Below are 15,000 nucleotides of genomic sequence, written 5' to 3' on the forward strand. Positions count from 1 at the left end.
AGTGATTCAAGAAAGTGTTTCCTAAAGTGCGATGTGCAAGGGAAATGGGAAGGAAGGGAGAATACAATTAATTAACTCATATTGGCGAGGGAGAAAGCTCAATCTGAGACTGTTTAAAAGCAAAGCACACATTGATGAATCAAGCCAGAGGCCATCATGTGGGTGGGTGATTGGCCGTCTCAATTGGATAAGAGGGTGTCATTTAATTGATCAGCACGAGGATGCAGGTATCATAGTACCATGACGGCTGCCCGGAAAAAATGATTTATATTAGAACTCGTTTCTTGGCACCAAACTATGAGAGAAGTGAATCTCATTTGCGCCTGAGGGATTGTAAACAGTTTGGAGGTCACACACACGTTTTACTGTGTGACCGTTCAGAATCAGAGTCATGCTGGGAAGGGAGACTCAGACATCAATTCTGTCCATTCTGAGCATTGATTTACCATTAGAGGCCCTGTGTTGTAACAGAGCAGCGATCCCTGATTGAGCGACGGGAACCAGAAAGGCTGACTGGCAGCACATCCTTTTATTCAGGGCAAACATTGGTAATAACTTTGTCCTGGCTCAAACCACTGCCACACCCCCTAGGGGCGACATGTGGCTCAGGAGGTTGGAGCGGGTCGGCTGGTATACCAGAAGGTTGCTAGTTCCAACCCCTGCTCCTAACTGAGTGTCGAGGTGTCCCTGAACAAGACGAGCTGGCTCCCTGCCTGGTTGCCGTCGGTGTGTGAATGTGTGCATCAATGGGTGAATGTCAGGCGATATTGTAAAGCTTCGAGTGGCACTGGTTAGAAAAGCTCAATAAATGCTGCCAAACAATTTATCATTTACATCGATAGCAAGACGGCTTGATGACAGTGGACTCCATGGAAACAATAACTGCAGAACTCCATGCAAAAACAAACATGATTTTAAAACAATGGCCCTCTGTAATTGCTTATCTTAAATGAATAATGTGAACAATGTGCTTCAAGCTAAAGAAATAAAATGACAAGGGATGTCGATTCTACCTCGTCGTTTAAATTAATCGGAGAGCTCATTGAGCTTTTGGGAGTCAGTAACAGCTTATTAAATGGGCAGGTTTGAGATATTCAAGATGAGGAGCTGTACGCGACGCTGATGTTTTTTAAACCTGGATTAAAGGTAATATAGAGTTGAAATTAAATTGTCTCCCATTGTCTGGAAGTTTGGTACAAAAAGGGGTTTTGCCCCGATAGAGTTGAACCTATTGTGGTTGTGCAAGAAGACGCAAGGTGTGGGGGGATAAGAAAAGAAATGTCTCCCAGTGAAGCAACATAGATATATAGACTGAATAGATATCACATTCACCTTCTAAGCATGCGTCAATGCTGTCGCCGTCTTGCCACGGGGTAACCACCGTCCTGAATGAATGAACATCCGATAGGGCAGAGGTCCTTTCCCAGTCAAAATCACGATAAACTGCCACATTTTTAAGCAATCTTCAAGCGGGTGAGTGGTTCCTCCGCGGCAAGATGGCGGCAGCATTGACGCACGCGTTCCAACAGCGCAGCTCAGACCAGCGCAGAACAGCGCAGCTCAGACCATATCTAGTCAGTATATTTAACAGTTATTCGCCCAAGGCGAAGTGAATGGTAATAATTCACGGAGCCTGAGTTGAATAATTGCATAAAAAAAAAAGTATATACTACACGCTAACACTTTAAAACACACTAAAATAAACAAGATAACACTTTTTGCTGGGATTTATTCGTTTTTATTTGCGAACAAGGCGGGACATTTTGCGATGAAAACAATATACCGTGTTTGGGATGAATATACTAAACCTGTATATCTATGGTCAAGCAAGACTTGGACCAAGGACAAAATGGCTGCCAGACAAATCGAAGGGGGCGGGTCTTAGGAAGACGTGGAGAACGGAAGGCAAGGTTTTCGTGATGAGGACAGGATCGTTAAGAGTGGCACCCAAGGTCGACGTTCTTACGATGTCAACGATCCCTTCGAGGAAAGGATAGAGATGGGTCTACATTAATATGTAATATGTAATATCTCTCATAAACACCCTTGGTGCGGTATCAGCCAAGTAGTTTTGATTTGCATAACTCTCACCTCAATGTCCTCAGCTGTCAACACAAAAGCGTGTCCATGTTACGATGCGTCATATAATAGCATCATGACCACACTTTTGTAAAATGAATAATAAAAATGGAACACAAAATTGCTTTGTGGCGAGAGACGGGCACAGAACTCTTATTATTGCTGTTTGTGACAGCGCAAAAAAATATTCATTATCATCTCTGACCTATTGGTTTTTGTCTTGTTCATCGTCAGGCTTTTATATTTTGACATTATTAAAATTCATATATAGATATATCTTTTCAGAATGTCGGCCAAATATTTTGTGAAAGTGGGGCTGACTATTCTTTTTATATTTAATATTCTTTTTCATATTTCTCAATATGATTTGTTATCAAAATGATCAGAGTAACGCTTGTCGCTAAAAGCCTTCTAAAGCGGCTTTTATGTTCTTTCATAGGTTTTTAAATACAGAAATCTTCCCTCTCCCTAATAAACCTCACCTAAGCAGAGAAGAGACATCAAAACTCTTTCTTTACCCAGATCCAGGAAAACATAACATGCTTACCCCCCAAAAACACAAATAATCACCCATATAATCCACTCATCCTTGGTCATTTTGAAGAAGTCGAGACACGAGGTGTGGTGTTGTGTGGGTGGACTACAGTAATTCACAGCCCCCTTTGATTAGAGTGTCTTTGCTCTAAATGACGAAATATTAAGGACGAGGTTTGATAACTCCTTACTTTCTGGCAATTACAAGAACAAACATAGAGCTCTCAACGGCATTTCCTCCGTGACCAGACTACATCCAGTGGCTCACATCAGACCTTAGACTACTAATCTCCAATTTGTCAGCAGAAAAGTTTAAATCTTTCCCTCACTTCACATTTGTTTTGACCAATTGGTCTGCTTGAAAGCCGAATAACAGTACATGTTATACTATATCGTTAACCTCGCACAATTGAGTCTTATTTTAAGGTTCATCTTTTATTTAGCGTCAAAGTTAAGTCAATAGATGACTTAGGCGGATGGTGATTATAGAATGGAAGAAGATCTCTAATGGCTTAGGATACAGCCATGAGGCGCAGGGAATCAGCAGCGTTAGAGAGTAGACTTAGGTTAGATGTCACAACTTGGCCAAAAAATGACTTGCTGTTCTCGCTGAGGGGAATCGAAGCCGTGACCCGCCTCCTGTTCTTCCGGGCCGGAGGACTATAAAAGAAGAGGACGTGACCAGTGAAAGAATAAGCATGGAGACCGGGAGTACACGAACTGGGTTTGAGGAAAGACCTCTGAGTCAACTGGAGAATTGTCTCACGGAAAACCACAAGAACAGACGCAACCAAAGGTCTTGTTAGAGCGGGGTGATACAGTGTGTTTAGGGTGTTTGGGTGTGTGTGTAGACAGCTCCACACACACACACACACACAACACACACGCACACACACACACACACACACACACACACACACACACACACACACACACACACACACACACACACAGAGACACAGGCACGTACCCATGCAGAACATACACACTCACACACAGATAGACACACACTCACACACACAGAAACACACACGCATAAACACACACACACGTAAAAGGATGCTATACTTGTGATGAGTGTGTGTGAGTAGAGCTGTCTAAATGTAAGCATGTGGGTGTGTGCATTTTTGAGACTGTGTGTGTGTGTGTGTGTGTGTGTTTGCATTCTACATTTAGAGGAAACAAGGCCAATTTGTCTGCCACGCCTGTACTCTCATTTCCATCTTCAATTGCTCCCATCTTCTCCCACAGTCGGTCAGACTAACAAAGGACATAAGACAATGATACGAGAGGGAGGGAGAGAGACAGAGAGAGAGACGGAGAGAGAGTGGGAGTGGGAGTGGGAGAGAGAGAGACACTGAAAGTCTGTGAGTGAGTTCAAAAGGAGAGAGAGAGAGAGAGAGAGAGAGAGAGAGAGAGAGAGAGAGTAGAGAGAGAGAGAGAGAGAGGAGAGAGAGAGAGAGCGAGAGAGAGAGAGAGAGAGAGACACTGAAAGTCTGTGAGTGAGTTCAAAAGGAGAGAGAGAGAGAGAGGAGAGAGAGAGAGAGAGAGAGAGAGAGAGAGGAGACTGAAATAAAGGAAGCAGCCCGTTCCTTTTTTTCCAGTAACGTTGCCTTGGCAACCGGATCAGGGCAGAGTTGCAGCTGGATATATTTTTAGGTGTCTGAGTTCTTGTAATCTTTGCATCCCCCTCCCGAAAAAAGGCGGTCACGGTTCGGATGGAGTGGGGGGGGGGGGGGGGGGGGGGGGGGGGGGGGGTTCCCTCTGACTCGTAAACGAGCAATCGGAGGCGCACAGACTACTTAATGATAACCTTCAGAACAACTTCTGCCTGGTGGAGGAGGAGGAGGAGGAGGAGGAGGAGAGGGGTCGAGGTGATGGAGGACTTGAAGGAGGGGGAGGTTGGTGAACGAGGAGAAGGAGGAGGAGGAGGAAAAGGGGAAGAGGGGGGAGGAGGGGGGGAGGAGGGGGGGGAGGAGGAGGAAGAGGAGGAGAAAGACGTTGGCCGTGAGCGGTTCCCCTCGCTCTCCCCTTGTCCCTTCCCTGGCTCCTGCTCCGTCTCCGAGCCGTTCGACACAGTACCGCTCTGACCCATAAAAGGCGGCAAAACCGTCAAGGCGGGCCCGGCCCGGACTCCATTAAGCAGCCCGGCCCCCTATGGCGGCAGTTGGCGCCTGCCGTTGAACATCCGACGCTGAACGTTTCTCTCAAACGTCGCCTCGAATATCCCTGAATCCCAACGGGTCTCGGATATTCGGGGCGGCGTGTGGCTCAGGAGTTGGAGCGAGTTGGCTGGTAACCTGAGGGTTGCTAGCTCGAAACCCGTCTCTTCCTAGCGTGTGAGTGACTCACTCAGGCGTCCCCGAGTGAGACGCCTTCCAACAGGCAGCTCCCGACCAGCTGGCTGTCGCCCTGCGTGTCGACCGCCGTCGGTGTGTGAATGTGTGCATGAATGGGTGAATGTGAGGCGATATTGTAAAGCGCTTTGAGGGCGCTTTGTGGCCACTGGTAAGAAACGCACTGTATAAATGAAGTTAATTGACTTCATTTATCTCTACCGGCTCGTTAGTGACGTCTCTGGAAACAATCACAGTAAGTGGCGAAGGAAAGTACAGTGTTCACTAAACAGTGCTCACTGTACTCTGAACCGCCTCGCTAACTAATTACGTTTTAACGATTGCCTCGGAAGAAAGGCACTTCTTGTGAACTCCTGTCAATGGGTTCCTTTGCACAGTCTCTCAGCGCGTGATTGGTCCAACACTATTCCGTGGTGGGTGGTCGGTCGGTCCGACCTGGGTACAGAATCTTATTATTCTGATAATTTCTGTTTCTCTGTGTGCGTGCGTGTGTGTGCGCGTGTGTGCGTGTGTGTGTGTGTCTGTGTGTGTGTGTGTGTGTGTGTGTGCGCGCGCGCGCGCACTCACCATGTGATGAGACAATGCCTAGCGGGTCAGATAATTAGATTCACGCCACTTTACCTGCTCGCTCGCTCACTTGAGAAGGGTCGATGAGCTTTCTTCAGAAGAAGAAAACAAATGATGCTTTTCGTGTTTCACACACTTCCCTATCACCGCTATACATCTCCACGACGTTTTACACAAAATTAAATTCCTTGCATATGAATTGCCTCTTCAATAAAGAGTCTTTTTTTCCTTGACTGCCTGCAGCCAGATGTTGTCTGAGACGCACGTTGAAATGAAGACAGCAGAGGACGTGTGTGTGTGTGTGTGTGTGTGTGTGTGTGTGTGTATGTGTGTGTGTGTGTGTGTGTGTGTTTTTGCCTGTGTATGTCTGAGTGTGTGTGGGCAGACTGACAAAAGGATTCCCCCTGTGCAGTACCACGTCCAACCAGCACATGTCACTGTTAAACAAGCAAACCTCTCCCCCTCTCTTTTCCACTCTCCCTCCCTCCCTCCCTCCCCCCAGCCCTCGCTCCGCCCCCTCCCTCTCCCCCACCCGCTCACAACCCCCTCCCTCCCTCCCTCTAAAACAAAGTAATTGGCTGCAGCACAGTTCAGAGACTGAGCTCCAGTCAATCACTGCTCGGCACATCGGTGAACACGCTGCATCTCCGGCTCCAGGGGTCAGGGAGACCCCTGGGTGTGTGTGGGCGTGTACGTCTGTGTGTGTGTGTGTGTGTGTGTGTGTGTGTCGGTGTGTGTGTGTGTTTGTGTGTGTGTGCAACAGGAGGTTGGCCGAGGGGTGTGCGCTTGTTTGTGGCTGTTCCTCAAGGGTTGAATGAGATGTAAGTTGTTAGGCGTGTGTGCGTGTCTGTGTGTGTGTATGTGTCAACACACAGGTGTGGGGGTTGGCTTAGCTCAGGTGGTAGAGCAGTTGTCTTGTAACTGAAAGGTTGCTAGTTCGATCCCCGGTTCTTCCTAGCTGAGTCTTCATGTGTTCCTGAGCAAGACCCTTAACCCTAACTGCTCCGGTCAAGCTGGCTGTCGCCTTGCATGGTTGACTCTGCCGTCGTTGTGTCAATGTGTGTATTAACCGATGCAAGTCGGTTAGGCGATAAAGGCGTCTGCTAAATGCCCTAATTGTGATCGTGTTGCCATTAGAGGATAGTCGGGGATTGGGGATAGAAATTGTGCACGAGAGTGTGCATGTTTTGTGTTTGTGCGTGTGTGCATACTCAAGGTGAAACAGGAGTGAAGGAACTCTCGATGACTTGTAGCATGCGAGGGCGTGCACGTTGAAATGAATGCAAAGGTATGTTATCTGTCTGTATGGAGAAAGAGAGGTTCAAATGCATAAAAAAATAATGAAGGCCATTCCATCCTCTTCAATATTTATCAGTCGCCTATTGTGGAGGTCCATCTATAATTCAATAAGCCGTACGCCTAAGGTCATACACACTGCTCGCAAATATACACCCCGGCTTGACCAATTACACAGCCCCCAATTATTTATGGAAACCATTGAACTGCCTTTCTGATTTTGTGTGTGTGAGTGTGCGTCTGTGCGTGCATGCTTTGTTTATTGTTACACAGGTAAATTATATGCCTACTGTGCTACAGTACATGCAGTAAATAATCTAATTAATTACAGGCTCTGTAATTAATTAATCTAAATTAATCGCATGCTTACATTTTTCCGAGAAAGTATTTCAAAGTAATTTAATTCAAGTAAATTATGGCAGATGGGTGATTCAATGAATAATATACACACTAGACTTTAAAGTTCAGTGTCTCTTTTATTTAAAACATGTCTTTCATTAACATACAGTGCATTTTAAGATCAAATTATTAACATTTCCATCTACCTCAAGATTCAATGCTTCTCAGTCGAGTGTGGCTTGACGAGGCTGGCTGCTAGCGCCAGCTTCAGGGGCTGTGGCAGCTCGTACCTGCTAGCTTGCTACCAAATGTCTTGTGTTGAGGTGATATTTAAGGGTTGATGAACTCCGGTGATAGGAAAATTCCTTACTACAGAGATTGCAGATAACGGTGTTCCTATCTACAGTTCCGTCTGGGAGTTGTTCAAACTTCAATTTTACGTTCACGGGGCCGAGCTGCGTCTTGTCGTCTGCCTCTAGTTCGTTTCAACGCAAATGACGCACCGGGTCAAAGAGCACTATAGAAGCGCGATTAATCTGCGTTAATCCTTTTTAACGCGTGAATTTTTCTGTGATTACTTAATCGAAATCAATGCGTTAATTTGACAGCCCTAATATTTATATATATATATATATATATATATATATATATATATATATATATATATATATATATATATATATATATAATATAAATATAATATATATATATATATATATATATATATATATATGTGTCTTTTGTTTGCAAATATTTATATATTGTGGCAGACGCCAGGGAGGAGTGAGGGCAGTGATGGGTCTGGCAACCTGCTGCCTCCACCCCCCGGCCATACATGGACTTCCTCACATCAACGACGCAAGCCTGGGGATCGGTGAGCTGGAGTGCCGGGGCAGCCACAGACGAGAGAGAGACCATGCCATGGTTGGTTAGGGATAGGCCCTGACTGAGGTGGAGGACCTTTTCCCCCACCCTGGTGATTGCTGTTACTCGGTCATTAAATCACCCTATCTTGGAACTGCTTGGTGCGTTGTGTCATTTCATCTGTTCAACTTGGTGGCGTGGAAACCCCACCCCCACTGGCCCGCTACGCATGGTGGAGAATGCAGGCATATACCAAGTTTAATAGATAGACTGACTCGGGACAATGAAAGCGTTGGTGCGACAGTTGTTGGAGGCGGCCCTGGCCACGAAATCGGGAGCTGGAGGGGTACGCCGATTGCTTTCCCACAATGGTTACATGACCCCTGGTGAGACAGTGATTGGTTGGCTCACAGAGAAACGGCAGTTAGGGAGGAATTACAGTCATTGGAAAGTTTATCCGAATAATTGATGCTCAAGGTCACCTTTTGTGTTTCCCACTTCGGTCAGTTGTGTAACCAGTGGCAGCGGCATTACAAATCCGTGGTTCTAACTGCCAACATCTCTCTCGGACTGAAACACATTGATGACCACGAGTCAATATTGGCTCTCGACAAACGCTAGCCGTCAGTTTGTTTTTGTTTGTTTGACTTCAGCGAAAAAAACATGATGACACAGCATTATCATTCGTGCTGAAACCAATCAAACCGTTCGGATAAATTGTTTATCTCGAAGGATGAAAATATTTTTATATTTCTCTGTAAAAAATATATCGATAATTCTTTGGTGGATAGCGAGCAGAAAGAGGAGCAGGTTGGAATCCACATAGCTGAATCCACACAGACTGCGTCTGAATAAATAGAGAGTAGCATAAGTCGATCACTGCGGGCCGGAGGGGGAGCCGAGTTAGAGAACCGACGATCTCTCATAGATCCCAAAGAGAATCACACTCAAATCATGAAAAGTAGATATTCCTTTAAAATTACTTACATGTCCTCGAAAACACAAAGATAGTTCACCAATGACCGTGAAGTGCCACCACGAAAAAGTCTGCACACGTAAATACAAATCCAAAACAAAAATCCCCAAAATTGCTACGAACCAAACAGGGATAAATAAACGCCAGGTACCATGTGCGAACAATGTTCCGATAAATATTTAATCCCTGAGTATTTTATAAATATTTGATATCATGGATATATCATACCTGTACAGCTGTCTGCTAGAGGCTGACTGCAATCCATGAAGAGAGAATGAAATAGAGGGGAGGAGGAGTAGGAGGACAGACAAGGACAAGGAAGGCGAGGAGAGAGAGGGAAGGAGTGAGGAGATAAGGGAGGAAGGAGGGAGAGAGAGCGAGCGGGGGTATTGTTCCCGAGTGGTTTAGCTCTCGCAGAGTTGAATGGACGTTGCTGTCAGATGGAAGGCAAGAGTCAGTCGGTGAGAGGGAGAGGGGGAGAGGCAGAGAGAGAGAGAGAGAGAGAGGAGGGAGAGAGAGGAGAAGTTTGAAGAGAGAGTGGGAGATGGCGAGAGAGAGAGAGAGAGAGAGAGGTTTGAAGAGATTAGGAGAGAGGAAGGATAGCAATGGGAAGCAGATTGACTGAGCGATGGCGATGGATGTGAGGCAGTAAGGGAGAGAGAAGGCAGAGAGAGAGGGAGAGAGGGAGATGGAGAGGGCGGAGACCGAGAAGGAGACAGGGAGATGGAGCGAGAGGGAGGGACGGAGAGAGAGAGGGAGTGAGAGAGAGAGTGACAGAGAAGGGGATGGAGAGTAGGAGAGAGCGAGAGAGAGATAGAGATGAAGAGGCCTGGCCTAATTAGCACAAAGCACCAGCATGTCTCTGAGTGACCGAGTTTAATCCGCCGGCACTTTAGCCCCGGCCCGCAGCTCAGCCAGCTCCAGCTGAACGCCCCCGTCTCCCCCCCCGTCTCCCCCCCGTCTCCCCCCCCGTCTCCCCCCCCAAAGCCCCTCGCCCCGCCCCGATCCTTTTGAGGCCGCTCACCGAGCCGCAGTGGACGTACACCAAGACATGCAGACGTACAGACAGAGAGTCTGCTTATACTGGGTTTAGGTCTGGTGATACCAGCTATAGAGAGAGACTGGGGGAGTTGGGATGATACCAGCTATAGGGATAGACAGGCAGAGTTGGGGGGATACCAGCTATAGAGAGGGACTGGGAGAGTTGGGGTGATACCAGCTATAGAGAGAGACAGGCAGAGTTGGGGGGATACCAGCTATAGAGAGGGACTGGGAGAGTTGGGGTGATAGCAGCTATAGAGAGAGACAGGCAGAGTTGGGCTGATAGCAGCTATAGAGAGGGACTGGGGAGTTGGGCTGATAGCAGCTATAGAGAGAGACAGGCAGAGTTGGGGGGATACCAGCTATAGAGAGAGACTGGGGAGTTGGGCTGATAGCAGCTATAGAGAGGGACTGGGAGAGTTGGGGTGATATCAGCTATAGAGAGAGACAGGCAGAGTTGGGGGGATACCAGCTATGGAGAGAGACTGGGAGAGTTGGGGTGATACCAGCTATAGAGAGAGACTGGGGGAGTTGGGATGATACCAGCTATAGGGAGAGACTGGGGGAGTTGGGATGATACCAGCTATAGGGATAGACAGGCAGAGTTGGGGTGATACCAGCTATCGGGAGAGACTGGGAGAGTTGAGGTGATACCATCTATAGGGAGAGACAGGCAGAGTTGCGGTGATACCAGATTGTATATCTGTTCAGAGATGTTAGCGTTTGTTCATTGGGATGATGTTTGATCGTTTACTTTAAAGTTGGCATACATTCATTCATTCATTCCTTAATGTATTTAATCATTACATTCATCCACTCATTCATTCATTCATGCATACATACATACATACATACATACATATGAAATTAAATGGTATGAAAATGTCACATCATGATCGTCGTCAACATACATACATACATACATACATACATACATACATACATACATACATACATACATACATACATACATACATACATACATACATACATACATACATAATGTAACTGTAGGAATATGTCAACATCATACATTCATTAGAGATGAAACTATTTGAAAGAGATAAGAGAAACAACTAAAATCAAATAAAGAAAGTGTTACCCCTCATGTTTTATTATATAACCACAATGAAACAAAAAAGTTAAGGTGGCGCCGAACTTCTCTCAGCGTCACATTAGGCCGTTGTGATTGGCTGAAAAAGGGGGAGATTAAAAATGTAAATACTCAACACTTTGGCTAGATTGGGCGAGCTCCACGCGAACCAAACAAGATTTACCCTCCACTCTCAAGCGAGCTCTCTTTTTAAATGAAGCACACACACACACACACACACGGCACAGACACATAGAGAGACAGACAGACGCACACTCACACGCACACACGGCACAGACACAGACGGGCGCACAGACGGACAGAAAGACGCCCACTCATATAAACACAGACACTGACCGACAGACAGGCAGGTAGGCAGGCAGGCGGGAACACACACACACACACACACACACACACACACACACACACACACACACACACACACACACACACACACACACACACACACACACACACACACACACACACACACATTCATTGACGGCGGCTCAGGCATAGATTTTGCAGCAACCAGCTCATGGTTCAATGGAGCCTGACCGCGCAGGCAGGGAAGGTTTGTATAAACACCCACTTTGTCTGCTGCCAGATTAAACCTCTCTCACACACACACACACACACACACACACACACACACACACACACACACACACACACACACACACACACACACACACACACACACACACACACACACACACACACACACGTGTAGATGCACACATTCGTCCTCACCTTTTCCGCCAGCCGCCCCCACAGCCAAATAGAGAAGAGTCCAGGTTACAAATGATGGATAAATATAATAAAGGTGTGTGCCAGGGTGTTCGCTCGACCTCTGTGGGCTCCTAATGACTCTGTTCCACCTGGTCTCCGTCTGCTGGGCAGGGGACGGCTGGGGTGTTTAAAATACAACGATATGTGCTACTAAATATCTATCCCTGTCTGTCTGCACGCTATACATCTCTTTTATTTTAAAGATTTAACCCCTACCCTTGAATGGCTTTTTCTACTTAGCATTTCCGTGTGGTTTTTGCTTATTGAAGTAGTGTTGCGTTCTGTATGGAGACCGAGAGAGGAAGAGGCGGGCACTGCCAGTGTTTAAACGTCGACACACCCCCCTCGTTTCGCTGGCCTATCAGCCCCTTGCCGAGTGTGTTTTGACTCCAAATGATAGCGTTTTTAGCCTGGCAAGCCAGACCCATATCGGAAAGATATTGGGTCTGGTCTCGTACGGTGGCAGTGTGGGTGGGATAAACGGTTGTCTTTCAAGTTCCCTCTGCACGCAATAGGATAGCGCTACAACCAATCAGAGCAACGAAGAAGGTGAGTAGTCAGAGCGACGGAAATTTCCATGGGGAAGTGTTGGGAATGGTGGGTTGAGAGAATGGAGACCAACGACGAAACTTTTACCGTATCCAGTCGGCAAAACTCAGAATACATCTTTCTTTTCCAGGAAGGACTTCAGTGCAGTTCTTTGTTAATTTCTCAAAGAAAATGATAACTTCAAGTCTTCGCGGCCAAAAGCCGAGTCGAAAGAGAGCTGTTCGCCAGCAGCAGCAGCCATTATTGGTTACCTTTAACACGGAACCATCGCAGCTCTGTCGTCAGTCAGCTCGATACCGGCCCTCACCATCTGACTAACTCAAACCAAAACACGCCACGTCTAAGATGACATGGTGAAGTTCAGTCTGTGGCCCCGTTTAAACGAAGGGAAAACGCAGATATTTCCACGCGGTTTGGCCTCTCATTTACACGAAAACGCAGTTTTTGTCACAGAAAACGATCATTTCTAAAAACTCCGGCCAAAGTGGAGATTTCTGAAAACGCCGGTTATGTGTTGTCGTGTCAACGGGGGGAAACGGGGTTTTAGGTTCTGAAGCGTCACATTATGCGCCAGGAAATGCTTAACGTCATGTGAGCGCCCTGTGTTTACAGTTTGGTTGTTACAGGAAGACGCTCGTGTTATTCGTTGTTGTTGATACTGCGGATTCTGATTGGCTTGCATGGCTTTAATTGCGCTCGACGGCGTATTTATGCGTTTTGACGCATAAATACGTCAAGTACGTCAAGTCGTCTAACGACAACTATTTTGAAAACAATGCTGTGTGCACAATGTTATTTTTGAAAACGGAGGGGGGGAAACATTCGTTTCTATAAATACCCTGCTACGCATAAACGTGGCCTGTGTGTGCGTGCTGGTGCGTGCGTTCGTGTGTGTTTGCATTTTTGCGAGTGTTTGCATGTGTTTGCATGTTAGTCTGTTTGCATACGCGTGTGTGTATGTTTGATTGTGTGTGAGTTTGCATTTGTGTACGTGCGTGGCGGTGTATGGTTGCATGTGTGTGTGTGCAACCATAAATGCATGCGTGCATTTGCATGTGTGTGCTTCTGTATGTGTGTGTGTGTGCCTGCATCTGTGTGTGTCTTCCACCCTTCCAACGACCGTGGTCCACAGACTTAACCTCCGTGGTGCAGGATGATGTATTTGCATGCTGGAGCCAAGGCAGTGGGGGAAGAGTCAAAGCTGAGGCCGTGTTAATGGCTTTGAGGAGGGACTTCAGTGGCGGAAGGCGTCCTCAGACACTCAGGGGGTCAGTGGAATTATACCAGAGCTCATCTTTAATATATGCCCAGAACTACTTATTGAGTGACTTTTGGGAATGCAGAACTTTCAGTGAGTTCAAAAGTCACATCCACCGGCCAACTGTATCATAAGAGATGAAGTATCGTAGGAGGTATTACATTTTTGTCTCTATATATATATAGGGAAATCAGTTCTTTCAGACAACCAAACACCACACTTTACAGACACGATGCTACGACAACGGAAGTGATGCTCCCGTCAAAGGAACGAACATGTCTGGACTGGGGGGAATCCCAGGGTACCTCACGATATGATACGTGATACACATCCCGCGATACAGATAATATCGCGATACAACGATTCTGAGATAATCAATCCTTTGACGATACATCACGATATACTCATCGATATATATATAGATGAGTAAAAAATGACTGTGAAAAGGTTAAGTGCTGGATTTTGTTCTTCATTCATGGTACAAATTGTGAGATGTCTTTAAAAAAATATATTCAATTAAATACAAATAAAAACACCGGGGACGCTGGGGACGCTTCTCCACCAGATTTCCTCAAGATTCATTTTGTACCCACCACTTGTAAAAAATAATAATCTAGTTGAATTGTTATGGATTATTAAACGGGTCTTCTCAATGCAGTGGAAAGCTCAACGACTTTGGCGAACTATTTCTCAGCTGATCAACGCTACGAATGATAACAAATACATTGGAAAAAGACACACTGTCTGAAGTTATTTTTTTCGATTTGGCAAGTAAGCATTACTAATAATACCAATACTCTTTGGCTGGGATGATGAGGCATCAGACAATCAAGTCATTTTAGCCTGAATACATACATAGCACCAGAGCAGGTTGCTAGTACCATGGACAGTATCGATTCGGAACGTTAACCTGTTGAACTAAATGGATGTGGTAGGCTACACCACGGGATGCATCAGCAGACCACTGCCACATAAATAAAGGTAAGACGCGATATTTATTGCTTAAGATTTGCTGCTGCTGTGGCGAGGTCTTTTGTGTTTTTTGCACTCAAGTGGTCGGCTGTCTTAACTTGCAATTGATAGTCGGTGGAGTCAGTCTCTTGTTGACACAATGTGACTTTTGGTCATTCTTGCTTTGCTCGAATTCTGGAATAATTGTGGGTGGGAGTGCATGAGTTTTGGTCAGAATGCCTGATGTAGGCTAGATTGGATGGAATGCATGCTGTGAATTGAGAACAGCCAGCCCATGATGTGA

Source organism: Gadus morhua, chromosome 4, assembly GCF_902167405.1.
Source record: "Gadus morhua chromosome 4, gadMor3.0, whole genome shotgun sequence".
NCBI classification, from domain to species: domain Eukaryota; kingdom Metazoa; phylum Chordata; class Actinopteri; order Gadiformes; family Gadidae; genus Gadus; species Gadus morhua.